The sequence below is a fragment of the Asparagus officinalis genome, chromosome 4 (genome assembly GCF_001876935.1).
Source record: "Asparagus officinalis chromosome 4, Aspof.V1, whole genome shotgun sequence".
NCBI lineage: Eukaryota > Viridiplantae > Streptophyta > Magnoliopsida > Asparagales > Asparagaceae > Asparagus > Asparagus officinalis.
The window spans coordinates 87150643-87164716 of record NC_033797.1 but is presented as its reverse complement, the minus strand read 5'-3'; the positions used below and the strand labels follow the sequence as shown (position 1 = coordinate 87164716).

General features: G+C 35.2%; 1 long non-coding RNA gene across 1 annotated transcript; it reads left to right on the top strand.

The window, feature by feature from the left end:
- Positions 804–1621, top strand: LOC109836045. The gene is made up of 2 exons (XR_002245801.1): positions 804–904; positions 1230–1621. It is a non-coding gene; the product is annotated as an uncharacterized LOC109836045 (long non-coding RNA).

Sequence of the window (14074 nt, the reverse complement as noted above, 5' to 3'; positions counted from 1 at the left end):
CATTTGTTGATTAATGGAGCAATGTCGGGTTGATTACTAATCCTTTTCTCATTATTTATTTATTTATCTTTTTTTTTTGTTAATGAGGATATTCTGAACTTGTTAAGAATCTTTCTGATTTTCAAGACGTAATCAATTATTAGGAATAAGTTCTTTGGACGTAATCAATTATTAGGAATATTCTGAACATATTGAATGCATATGACTTGATTTGGACTGTGACAACAATGTAGATAGATAAGAGACACACCGAACCTTTAATTTTCTTAGCAAATGCATTTGGCCTTCAAATAATACCCTACCAGCTTCAAACTTCCATTGATACGAATCAGTACACAACAATAATTCTTTTTCCATGAACATGGTGATCAATAAATGCTTCCATGAGATAAATCAAATAATCGACGTTCTGATACGCAAAACTTCAAATTTCAGTGAAGCTTATTTCTCCAGCCTTATATTTACCATGTGTTCAAAATATACGAAAATATTGTTTCCAGCGAGCGACGAAAATGCTATTTAGTGGAATTATTCACATATCAGACACTATATTGATAATGAAAGTTGAGAGATAAATTACAAAGAAAATCATTACTGGAAACCTTGACAGGTTGTTTAATGAGGGGGGTCATGTGGGGATGGGATCATTGGTGTCAGTTTGAAGAAACCTTGACAGTTCAAAAGTGAAGTTTTTATTTAATTTTCTGACTGGATGCTGTGTTGGGATTCCTCAACACCTGATCCTTAACTTATTTTCCAATTAACCCCTTTATCAACCATAATTGTCGGGTAGGGTTGTAAATTAAATTTACAGCATGTACGGAGCATTGGAGGACTCGGAGGAGTATAATATTCAAGAGTTTCAGAACACTGCACGCTAAGGTTCAGAACACTGCACGCTAAGGTTTGCTATTAAATAGAGTCATGCATCTCTCTATCTCAAATCCACTGATTACAGTCTAAAAATTTAGGATGAATAACGGAAATCTAGTCAATTACAAGGATTTAAGATGTGTACTGTCTGAAGCCAAAGAGATCAGTCTCATGAGAAGGAAGATTGAGTCATGAAATTTTTGAGTTTTCAATTGGACTAATTAATTTTCTCATCCAAACAATCATAGTTGATTCTACTTTGATGGGATTTGATGTATCAATTTATTTCATGCATGATCTACTCCTGCCTCATTTGCATAACTTAAACTTTTTACTCTCTTTTGAAATTCTTATAGGGATGAAGATCTTCTTTGCCATGGACTTGCATTAAATGATGATTTGCAGCATGTCCTATCCAAACATGATGCTCTTAATGCAGGTGTTGCTGTTCATATGTAGAAAACAAAGTCTCTTCAGGCACTTAATGAAGATATTCCTCCTCTTCATGGACAAGCACTCTGCAAGTCCTATTGCTCAAGGATTCGGGAGGCTTGTCAATCTTTGACGCCATTGGTACCTTCTGTCATCAACTATTTGTAATTAATGATACAAATTTGAGATTGTTGTTTCTAGTTTTCTTGATGTAATCTGTTTTTGAGACTTTATGTACTTGGGTATGCAAGAGGAAGTTTGTAAATTAACGCTTTTAGCGCTCAAGGGGAAATGGAAAAATAGACTTTTATGTTGATTTGAATGGGAGCAAATTTTTTGTGGATGTTCAGATTCAGTGTAGGCTTGAATTTGATAGAAAATATATTACTTTTGGCGATGCAAATTAGTGTCGATAAGCGTCAGTAAAAGTAACACTTTTGTCGACGCTATATTTCGTCGCTAAATGTAACACTTTTGCCGACGAGATATTTTGTCACCAAAAGTAATATCTTTTAGCGACGCAATCTTGCGTCGCCAAAGATGTAGTTTTTAGCGACGCTCTATTATGCGTCGCTAAAAGCTACACTTTTGCCGACGCAAATGGTTGCGTCGGGAAATCTTACACTTTTGGCGACGTAGGTAACGTCGGCAAAGGGTAATGCGTCGGCAAAAGTATACTTTTGCCGACGCATTGCCCTTTGCCGACGTTAAGTACGTCGCCAAAAGTGCAAGCTTTCCCGACGTTGTCCAGCATATGGAAAAAATACCGCATGCTTTTGCCGACGCTCAGTGGTTTGTGTCGCTAAAAGTTGTACTTTTCCCGACGCAGTGTGTTTGCGTCGCCAAAAATTTTCCTTGACGCACTTTTGGTGACGCGTTAGCGACGTTGCATTTTGCGTCGGGAAAGTTCAATCTAAAAATATCGATTTATGGGAAATCATTGATTGTGCTTATATTGTGCCCACGTTGGAGAAATCCAAGTGGAGCAAACATGATAAAAAGATGTTTATTATGAACAAGCTTATGTTAGAATTTTTATTAAATGCATTTGATTCATTTATGTCTAACAAGCTTGATTCTTTTGATAGTGCTTACACCTTATGGACATTTATTGAAGCACATCAAGGGGACTGGAGGCGATCCGACAAGCTTTGGAGGATCCCGCTTCAAGTTCAAAAGGAGCTTCATACACACGAGCACTAGGCGATAACCCTAGTGAGGTTTGCTAGTTCGAATCTATTAATGATTTACCTAATGATGAACTTGCTTGTGCTAGTAAAAAATTATTGCATGCCTTTAACAAATTGCAAAATGATTTTATTGATTTAAAAAGCAAGCATGAAGATTTAAAATCCGATCATGAGAAGTTAGCTTCTAAATTTGATATCATTTCTCAAGAAAGTATTGCTCGGAGCTTCATGCACACGGCCACTAGGCGATAGCCCTAGTGAGGTTTGCGAGTTCGAACCCGATAATGATTTATCTAGTGATGAACTTGCTTGTGCTAGTGAAAAATTATTGCATGCCTATAACAAATTGCAAAATGATTTTAATGATTTAAAAAGCAAGCATGATGTTTTAAAATCCGATCATGAGAAGCTAGTGTCCAAATTTGATGTCATTGAAAATGAAAATACTATGCTTAAAGAAAGCAATGACTTATTAAATTTGGAAAATGGAAATTTGATTTCATCTATTGCTAGCCTATCTCATGCTAAGATTGATGCCATGTTAGAAGTAGAGAACATAAAAAATAACACTGCTTCATTTATAAATGACTATTTATGTTCTACTTCTAAAAATGCATATGTGCCTAAAAATGAAGATTTGAATCTTATGAAAAATAGTATTTCATCTTTAGATTCAACTTTGAAAGTATGCTTTGATAATCATAAGAGGCTTATGGATATGTGTGCTAAGTCAAAATCATCCACTCATTATGCACACATGTATAGCAAAACTTATAAGTGTTCTATTTGCGGCCGTCAAGGTCATTTAGCTAAGTTTTGTTATGATGCACACAAACATAAGAATTCTAATGTTCCTTGTGCATCTCATATAGCTTCTTCATCTTGTACACTTACACATTCACATGCTCATTCTCACAAAGTTCATTATAAGCATGCTAGTGTGTTCAAGTGTGATCATTGTGGTCGTTTTGGTCATTTGGCCGAATATTGTTTTGATTTGAAAAAGAAATCTCATTTGCCAAATGCTTCTAGTAGACCACATGCTTTTAAATGTGATGTTTGTGGTAGGTTTGGACATCTTGCTAAATTTTGTTTTGATATACAAAAAGCTTCTAAATTGCAATATGTTCCAAATAGACCATTGTTTAAGAATGTTTCTCATTTGCAAAATAATTTTAAAAGAAAATCTTTATTTGCAAATGATTCCCGTGCACGAGCTAATGGTCCACAAAAACAAATGGATCTCTTTCATTGCACGAATTGCAATCGGAAGGGTCATTTGAATGAATATTGTTTTGACCATGTTAGTGCACCATATGTGCCCAAGAGGGTTCATAACCCTAGGGCTTTAAGCTTGAATGATAGGGGTCATGTCCCTAAATCTTTTGGTACCAAGAGTTCTTGGGTACCAAAACAAATTTAATTTTTAAACCAAGAATTTTAAAGTTTTTATTTTCCTTTTTCTTGGTTTTGAAAAATGTATTTTAAACTTTCATGAAAACAATTCCTTTTATTGGTCAAATTCTTTTGTTTTCATAATTCCTAGTTTTGATTTTGATGAGAGGTTTGTATTTATATAACCCTCTGGATTTATTGGGTGTTTATTCCCAAATCTTGTTTGCCGGATGCTTAAATGTTTACATGGGTTGATACTAGCTCAATAGCTAGATATAATTACCTCTCTTGATTTTTGAAAATCAATGATGATTTGGTTTTATGATTTAAATTTTGATTTATGATTTTATTTGATTGATTTGTTTTCATTTGAAAACATTTTGCATGATTCCCATGCTCCTTTTCTCTTGATTTCATAAATCTATCTTTACACATGGTTTTTATGTTCTTTGATATGAGACACTATTTTTCATATTGATATATTCATATGTGTTCTCTTTATCTCTTGAATGTGAGTGATTTTTGGTATATTATTTATGCTTGTTCACATGTTTGCCATGATCTTTTATTGCTTATATTTCATATGGCTTTTTGATAGAGGGAGTTATTCCCTATATTTGCTTTGTACTCACACATGCTTTTTGATAGGGGGAGCTTTCGCTCTCTTTCATCTATATGGTTTTCCCCTTTTTGATGTTGTCAAATGGGAAGAAATATTGTGAGTATATTCTTTCTTGTTTAGCATATATCTCTTTTTGTAAATTATTTGTCATCATCAAAAATGGGGAGATTGTTGGCCTTCTTGTTTTGATGATGTTTAACAAACAATTTACCACTAATGTTGTTTGTCTAGTATTTATGTTTTCTTATTTATTATAGACAAACAACGTAGTTGGAGGTTGGATGGATTGAGCCTACACGATCATATCAAGAGGAGGTTGGCGGAATTGTGGAGTGAAGCATCGTACAATTCAAGTTCAAGATCCAAGTTTAGCTTCATCCGCAACATGTACCAAGTTGAGCTCAATGAAGATCAAGATCAAGCTTGGGTAATTTAGTTTAGGATTTATATTATGTGTGTTAAGTACGTTAAGCTCAATATCTATACACACACATTTATTGGTTTCTTCTTATATATATATATAGTTATATATATATATATAAGTTTTGGTTTCTATGCATATATATAGTTATATACATTTATATACATGCATGGTTTTGGGTTTTCATGTTTATAAATATGAAATCAGATATTTCATATTTACTATTGTGTTTTTGGTTTTGGACTATTTTGTAAAATGATGATATTTTTCATTTGGGAAGTCCTTTTTGGAAACCGGTCATTGTAGCATGTTTATTATCATGTCTACAATCATTCCCCAAAGTTTTATATTTTTTGGAATTTATTTGATATTTTTAAACAGGGTTTTAAAATCAGAAAAACAGTTTTCAAAATCAGATTTTCATATATCAGTTCTCGGTCGACCGCACCGGTCGACCGGACCTATGTTATTTAGTCAGTGGGCAGCAGAGAGTTTGTCGGTCGACCGATGCGGTCGACCGAGAGCTCGATTTTTCTGTCGGTCGACCGCACCGGTCGACCGATGAAGTCTCTGTTTGTTTTTCTCGTTTTCGATCTGGATCGCGGTCGACCGAAAATTTCGTCGGTCGACCGAATGATTTCGTCGGTCGACCAAAAATTTCATCGGTCGACCGAATGATTTCGTCGGTCGACCAAAAATTTCGTCGGTCGACCGCCGAACTCCCAACGGTAATATTATACAGAAATCAGTTTCCTGATTTTCTAGGATTTTTGTTGTTTTGTTTGTGGTTTTGGCTGATGGTTTTTCTTCCTATATAAACCCCTCGACCCCCCTTCTATTTTAGCAACCCATTAAAGAGTTTTGAAGAAGTTTTAAAGAGTTTTTGAAAAGAGTTTTAGTTGGGTTCAAAGTCTGTTTGGTTTGAAGATTGTTTTACAAGTGGAGAAGATCATTCACAGTGTCTGAACTTCATTTCAATCCTCCTCTCCATCTTGTTTTTCAGAGAAGAATTTCTAAACTCTTTCTAGCTTTACATTTTGTATTGTTTAATTATCATTTCTATTAAAGCTAGTTTTATATTGAGTTTAGATTTAATTTTATCTCATTGTTACACACACCCACTTGAGCTTATTGTATTTGCATACATAGTATATTAGGGTTGTGAGAGATTGTAACATTGAGTTGTGCTTAATTGTGTTCTCATCTATTGTAGAGAACAAATTTATATTTGTTACATTGTGAGTATTGTAAGGTTTTCGGTGAGCTAGAAACCGAATGTGTTGTGTAGTTTTCGGTGAACTAGAAAACCGAGTGTGAGGAGTGAACGTTGTTCAGTGAGCGTTGAAAACCGACATAGTGTGATTGTAAACGATATTCGGGTGAACGTAGAAAACCCGGTTGTGATAGTGGATTTCTCCCCGGGAGTGAGGAGCGGAGACGTAGGACGGAATGTCCGAACTCCGTGATCATATAGTGTGTTTGAGTGTGCTTTGGCGTTCATTTATATTTATGTTCATATCTTATATCGCCATTTTCATTAGCTCATTATTTATATGATCCACTATCTAGTTCATTTTGTTTACCCTTGTGTTAGTTTTATATCCTTGCATATACATATATCATATTGTATATCTCTTGATAGGATATATCATCTTGTGTTAGTTTATATATCCTTGCATATATATATTCATCATATAGGATATATCTCATTGTTCATATTGCTTATCCTAGCTTATATAGTTGTTATATTTCATACTTGCTAGGATAACTTGTTAATTAATTTTTATTGGCATATAATCGGATTAGATTAGCATAAGACCCTAATCCCCCCCCCCCCCTCTAGGGTCTAACAGGTGGTAAAGTGGTAAATAACCAAACCTAAACGCCATAGAAAAACATGTAAACAGAAACCCAAACAAATCAGGAAACCCTCGATGAGTCGACTCATGTGCATATATGAGTCGACTCATGGCACATGGGTCGACTCATGAAATGATGAGTCAACTGGTCATAAACTTTTGACAAAACGGCTGGGTTTTGTGAGTCGACTCGTGACAGGTATGAGTCGATTGGTCAGAAACTTTTGACAAAATGATCGGGTTTCGTGATTCGACTCATGACAGGCATGAGTCAACTCAACCTGATGAGTCGACTCATGTACATGTATGAGTCAACTCATGGGATGAAAACTGGATACTTTGATTCTTCGGTTCGCCGTCTCGTTCCATGCTTCAACCTGCATTCCATTATGTTGTTTTACACCTCTATTCTCAAGTTACCATGAGAATCATCTATCCTCAAGCTCCCATGAGGATCGCTAAGTTTCGAAGAGAAGATGCACATGTATCATAGGTCCCCCCTTTAGGAACTTGAAGTCCCATTCAAGTTAGAACTTCAGCTGAGGAAACGCGCGAGCTCCTCCATCCTTTCTGTACTACCTAGCTTTGCTAGGAACCTGATATCTACGTATAACTGGAAACAACTCCTTCAATCCTCACCTCATCGTAGTCGTCTTCCGCTCCAACATGCAACTCCTTTTCGATGGCTCGTCATGAAGTCTAATGCACAGCGAGACGAACTTCTTGCTTGTATTCACTAGCCTCTTCGCTCGCATCACTGTCGCCAAGTTTGCCTCCCTCGGAAGAGACGTCGAACGAAATATGAATGTTTCACCATCCTTGGTAAATGTATACTTCTGAGCTTGCTTTTCATAGATCACATATCTATCCCACAAGTACGGATTGCCCAGTATAACCTGACAAACATCCAATGGAACGACGTCGCATGTGACATCGTCAATATACGACTCGTGGAGTACAAATCTTAGTGCATTGATCAACTACACTTAGTCCCGTCTCCTTCTAAATCCACCCCAATGGATAGGGTTTCAGATGCTTGACTGTCTTCAGACCCAGTTTCTGAACCAAGACCTCAGATATCAAACTTTTTCGATGCCTAGATCAATAATGGCATCAACCAAACTAGTCTTCACTTACAACTTCAGCACAAAGAGCTGCTCTCGGGGGTCTCCGTCCTCTTCCGTGGCCTATTTTCCTGCCATAAGATTGAGACTATTGTTGGGATCTGTCATCCCAGGAACTTCCTTCGGACCCTGTACTATCACGTATAACTTTTTCTCCTCTTTCTTCTTCAACCCCTTTGGCTTCAGATGAGGATACTTCTCCCAGCATCGATCAGCGATATGTCATGTCTTCTCACAGTGACTACAAATCAGTTCTGCTCTACCTGGATCACCCTTCTTCTCCTCATTATGTTTGGAACCACTAGACTCACCTCCTGTCTTTTTTGCATCTCCTTTTGCCTCATTGCTCTTCTTTTGCTTGCCCTTGATAGCAATAGCTTTCATGCTTACCTCTGCAAAAGACTCGACCATGAATAGCCTCATCTCCTTCTGGATGTATTCGTTCAGACCCATCATGTACTTCATGAAGATGGAGTATTCGTCCGTCGTGACATTTAGAACCATCGCCTGCTGCTAGAACTCCGTCGTGTACTCTTGAACGGTCTGATTAAATCTTTGGCGCAAGCCGTACCACTTGTACCAACTCTCCTTAAGGAACCCCACTGGATAGAACTGCTTTCTCAGTAGCTCCTTAAACTTGTTCTATGACACCGCCTTCTTCTCCTGCTTATAGTAGGATTTCCACCACATCAACGTATGCCCTAAAAGCTTCAAAGTCGCGAACACAATCTTCTCCTTGGATGAATATCCATAGAGAGTAAAATACATCTACATACGCTTGATCCAATCATCGAGCTTCTCTACATTGACACTCCCATCATAAACAGGAATCTTCACCTTAAAATTTTTCAAGTTCTGGTAGTAATTCTTACCCTCTTGATGTAGAATAGTTTTGACCATCTTGGCCTCCCTATTAGAATCAGATTCCTCGTCTTCTCCATCGGACTCCATAAGTTTCTTCTTACCTTTCAAAGAAGATTCCTTCTTTTTGTCCTTTTATTGGAAGATATTGACGAGCTGTGTGAGAATCAAACTCATTGTCTCCATCTGTTTCTATTTTGTAAACTATCTCCTTCAGTCATCTTCTTCTTCCTTAATTTCTGGACTCCTTCCAATAAGGATCTCGCCTAACTTCTTGTATTGCGATCGAGTCAGGACTATATACAGGATGCCCCCTTCACAGGATCTGATCGCTCTGATACCAAATTGATATGAGTTGCCGTGCGAGCATCTTTGAACACAGAATTATCAAAGGTGGGTTGAGAAGAGGATGACAGAAACATAAAAAATAATTCAGTATGTGGCGAAGGAAAATACCCTTTCTAGATTATGAATATGAAAAGATTACAATCCCTCTCTCACAATCTCACAATCTCACTAGATTATGAGTGTGTCCTAGCAAGATGTCTCTTTACTGAGATCCAACAGATCTTGGCTGATCTTATCAATTTCATCCTAGCAAACTGAATCCTAACAACTCTGGGATATGTTGTACCAGTCAATGTAGATATCTATATTTGGCATCTAGTAACTGAACTCTTAGGGTTCATGCTTATTGTTAAAGAATGGAGCCTCTACCTTCACTCTTAGTGATATAATCTTCCATAGGCTTACCACGTGCACCATACCCTCTACCTAATTGGTGTCTATCCTGTCGGTCTTTTCTAATAAGTTGTCTATTAACAATTTGTTTCGGGTTTATCTTGAGGGTATTGAAATCAAGTATCTAACTTATCTAACCATGCAATGTAGTGAGTTGTGCTTGTGTGTCATGTTATTCATGTTACCCCTAAATGTCCTACCACTATGTAACATAAATGAACTGGCAACCTAAGATTGCAGCCTATAATTTTTTTTGTTCTAAATAACTAACTAAGTAGATCTAGGTGGTGGAAGAGGCCTAACATCATTTAGTATCGTAATCTATAGTTTGTAAAAGCATGAATTACTACAAATTTCAAAACTAAAATTTTAAAGTTGGTTGGTAAGAAGCTATCCTAAGCTCTGAAACTAATTTGGTGAAGAGCAGAGGCATATAGATCTTTGAGACTAATTATTTGGATAAAATAAAATAAAATAATAAATATTAAAATTACATTTTTATTTAAGAATAAAAAAGATACAAATGTGGGCTTCACACTTGGGCAGCTCACATGATAGCATCTCGCATGTCTAATACTATCATCAAATCTTCTACTAGATTAGATCTAAATATGTCGTGCATCAAGGGGTTTCTTAGAACAGAGGGGTAAAAGTTAAATGCTTCATTATTAAAAATAGAAAGTTGGGTGCCTCTTCAAAAAAAATTAAGGATAAAATTTAAGGGGCTCTTTAGACTAGGTTCTCCATTTTTCTTTTACTTTCTTAACCCTTGCTAATTTCACTTGAGAGGCTCAATTGATGATGACTTTTCTTAACATTTTTTGCGTATGGTTCAATATTCTAAATCAATCCTCCCCCCAACCCCTTTCAAATGATAATAATTGGAATAATCATTTTCCATAAGAAGAAACGATATTCATTCACCAGGTTCTAAAATGATTAGTTGAAGTGTCTTATTCACGCCTTCGCCATCCCTTAATAACCCTCTCGCCGTTCAAAAGCAAATCATGGATGCCTCCATTTCCATTAATAGAATAATCCTATGCAATTAATAACTTAATTAAAGGTCCCAAGTCAGTAGTAGTGGAAACGTCGGCGTCTGGACAAAAGCAAGTGATGTGCCCAAAGATTAGTGGCAATTGGCAAAGGCAAAATTATCAACCTTTGTTGCATGACCAAAATAGCAAAAAAGTAGGAGGAAAAAAGATCCACGTGTAAAATGCTGCCAGCCAAGGAGGGAAACGAAGAGGAAGAAATAAACATTACGTTATCGTCATCGACAGCTAAGAGCATCTCCAACCACAAAACTCAAATTGGTGTAGTTTTTACACCAAGTTGGTGTAGTTTTTACACCAAATCACTATTCCATCTCCAACCCATTACACTAAATTTTTACACCAAAAAGAATATTCCTTTTATTATTCTTATCTTTTAACATTTTTATCTATTTAAAATATTTAACAAATTATATAATTGTATAATTATATAATACATTTAAGTGTACCAGCCCATCATACATCTTTGGGCCGGGTGGGCCTAGAGAGTTAAGGTCCATTTCTAACTAAAACCCTAGACTACACATAAATATCAGCCACGAGAAGTTAGGGCCAAGCTCACCAATGCCGCCGCCTCGCACTTCATCTCTCTCTCTCTGTAATCCCCTCATAAACCTGACCGATCTCTCAATTTCGTTTAATTTTTTTGATGCATTTTCTGTTTTTTGGGTGACTTTTGGTTGATTTTTTTATTTGCTGTTCTGCGACGAATCGGTTGCGCCATTCCTACAGTGTTGCGCCATTTCTGGCGCAACACTGTAGCAATGCTTTAAAATGGCGCGGGGTTTGGCGCTCGGTTGGAGGAAGTTTTGGCGTTGGATTTGCGTCAAAATGGCTTTTTGGCGTTAGGTTGGAGATGCTCTAATTCAAGTTTAAAATAAGGTTAGCGAGAAGGAGGCATCACGGCGGTGCATCACGTTGGTACATCCGACATTATTGTAGGTGCCAAACTTCGGACGCCAACTGATTCGTTTTAATTTCGGCAAGCAAGTGATATATGACGTCAGCTTCTAAAATTTGCTTTGCAATAACATTTAACCCGCTTGGTCACGTGAAATGATCACGTGGATATCAAGAGTTATAGACTATTCTAATTTTTAACTCATAAAAATTTACTTGTTATAATATTTATGCATTTAATAGCGGTTATTTTAAATTGTAGACTAGATATAGTCAGACTGAGGTGATGAAATTATTATTGCAATTCACGACATATGCATCACTAGCTATTTCCACAACATCAACATACCATGAGCTCTGTATCAGGGTAATTCTCAAATTACTCACTGTAATTACGTATATGACCGAGAGTATGTTATTTTCTTAGGGTTACTCTTGTAGATATAATTAGCAATCTCAAGATTACTCATACACACGCGAATAGGGGTTGCTTGGTTCCATTTTCATAAAGAATATGATTAGGAAAAGGGTGTTTGTTTTCATTCCTTCCTAATCTATAAATATTTTAAGGATAAATTTTAGTTGTCATAAAATTCTTTGATTTCCTATTTTTTGGTTCTTCTATGTTTGGTTCATCTTATCTAATACTATTATAAAAGTGGGTTGCCATGTTAAAACATTTCTTCCGAAAATGCCCTTTTAAGCATATACATACATACATAAAATATATGCATCCATACATAAACCATACCCATACATACATAATAACCCCCAATTGAATGCATACTCATAACTCCAAAAATACCCTTTTAAACATATACATGCATACATAAAATACATGCATCCATACATAAACCACAACCATACATACATAATAACTACCAATTAAATGCATACTCATAACTCCTAAATAATTTTAATTTGCATGCTAATTATCATACCACTTATTAAATGTCTACATACATTGACACATTCATTTGCATGCTAATTATCATACCACTTATTAAATGTCTACATACATTGACACATTCATACATACTCAATATTAATGAGGACTTTTACGAACAGATAATGTTTATATACACAAATTTGCTACAATTTCTTAGAATTTTATTTCTAGGTCATATTTTTTAACAAAATAGGTTCTAAGTCAAATCTCATATAAATCTAATCTATACACAACTTCCATCTTACAAAATCTTACCAAATCCTACAAAAAAAATTAAAAAACAGGAGGAAATGGAAACTATGTGATTCAAAGAGATTAGTAAAAGCATGTTTTTGTTTGTAAGGTAGTAGGATACTTTTTCACTATATTTCAGAAAATGTCACCCTTCATCACATATGTTGATACAAAAAACTTTAATAAGTTGGAGAAAATCAAACCAACATTCCTTTCATTTAAAGATGCTTCTGCTTTGGATATTGCGAAAATGTCTTTTGGTAAGATTTTAAAAAAAATTATGATGTAAAAATATCTACATATTAATAATCACTAAAAAGCTCTTTATTGCAGATGTTGTTAGATTCGTAATAACTGTGAAGCCAATATTTAGCAACCCCACTTCCAAAAGAAGGGATGTCATAATTATGAATAAAGAGTAAGAATTTAATATTATTGCTTATTATTATGTACGGACTTTGGTAAAAAAAAACTAATATTTTTTATTTATTTTAGGTTTTATCAACTTTCGGTGACACTATGGGGCAATTTAGCGGAGATTGAAGGATCATCTTTGGAGGATTTGAAAGATGCGAAACCCGTTGTTGCATTGCTAAGCGTAATTGGTAGACGTTATTTATGTAAAAAGAAATAACGACAAGTATGGTTTTAAAATGATGTGAAAATCTTTTAATTTCACGTTTGTTTTATTTTTAGGTGAGTTTCAATTATCTACATAGCCATCAACTATTGTGCTTGTGAATCCTGAAATTCCACAATGTAGATAAATGATAGACTGGTGTGCAAGTTTTATCTCTTTTATTTCAAAGTTTTATAATGAGTTTTTCGATATATACCCCTCAAATTATAGGTAACTTTAAAATTACATCCTACATTATTGTTCTTGCAAATCTATCCTAAAAAAAATAGTTATATCATTTACCTTTACAACTTTTCTTAACTAACAAAAATTCTTGATAGAATATTTTCTTGAATTAATTAGATGTTACTAAAAAGTTAATATATTATTTAATAAATAAAACATCATGTCTAGAAGCTGAATTGTATTGTAGACATTGAAAAATTAAGTCCACGTCTAGAAATTTAATTATATTTCTAATAGAGGCTTGAACCATCGGAAATAACTTTTTTTCATAAATATTAGTTTTGAGCATAACAACAAATAACAGTTGGAAAAGATTTCATGCTCAGTAAAGAGATTGATTGCCAGATAAATAATCCATATGGTGTAGTTGCACGCGAAATATGGTATTTGTTGGTGAGTCTGACATCTACGTCAATATTAAAACGAATTTTCTCAGGTTATTTTAATATTTTTTTAGCCATTGATATTAAAATTTTAACATTATTTTATCTTAAAAAAGTATTAAAGCTAATATTAAAACACGTTATCTCAACCATATAGATTTTATCGTGTG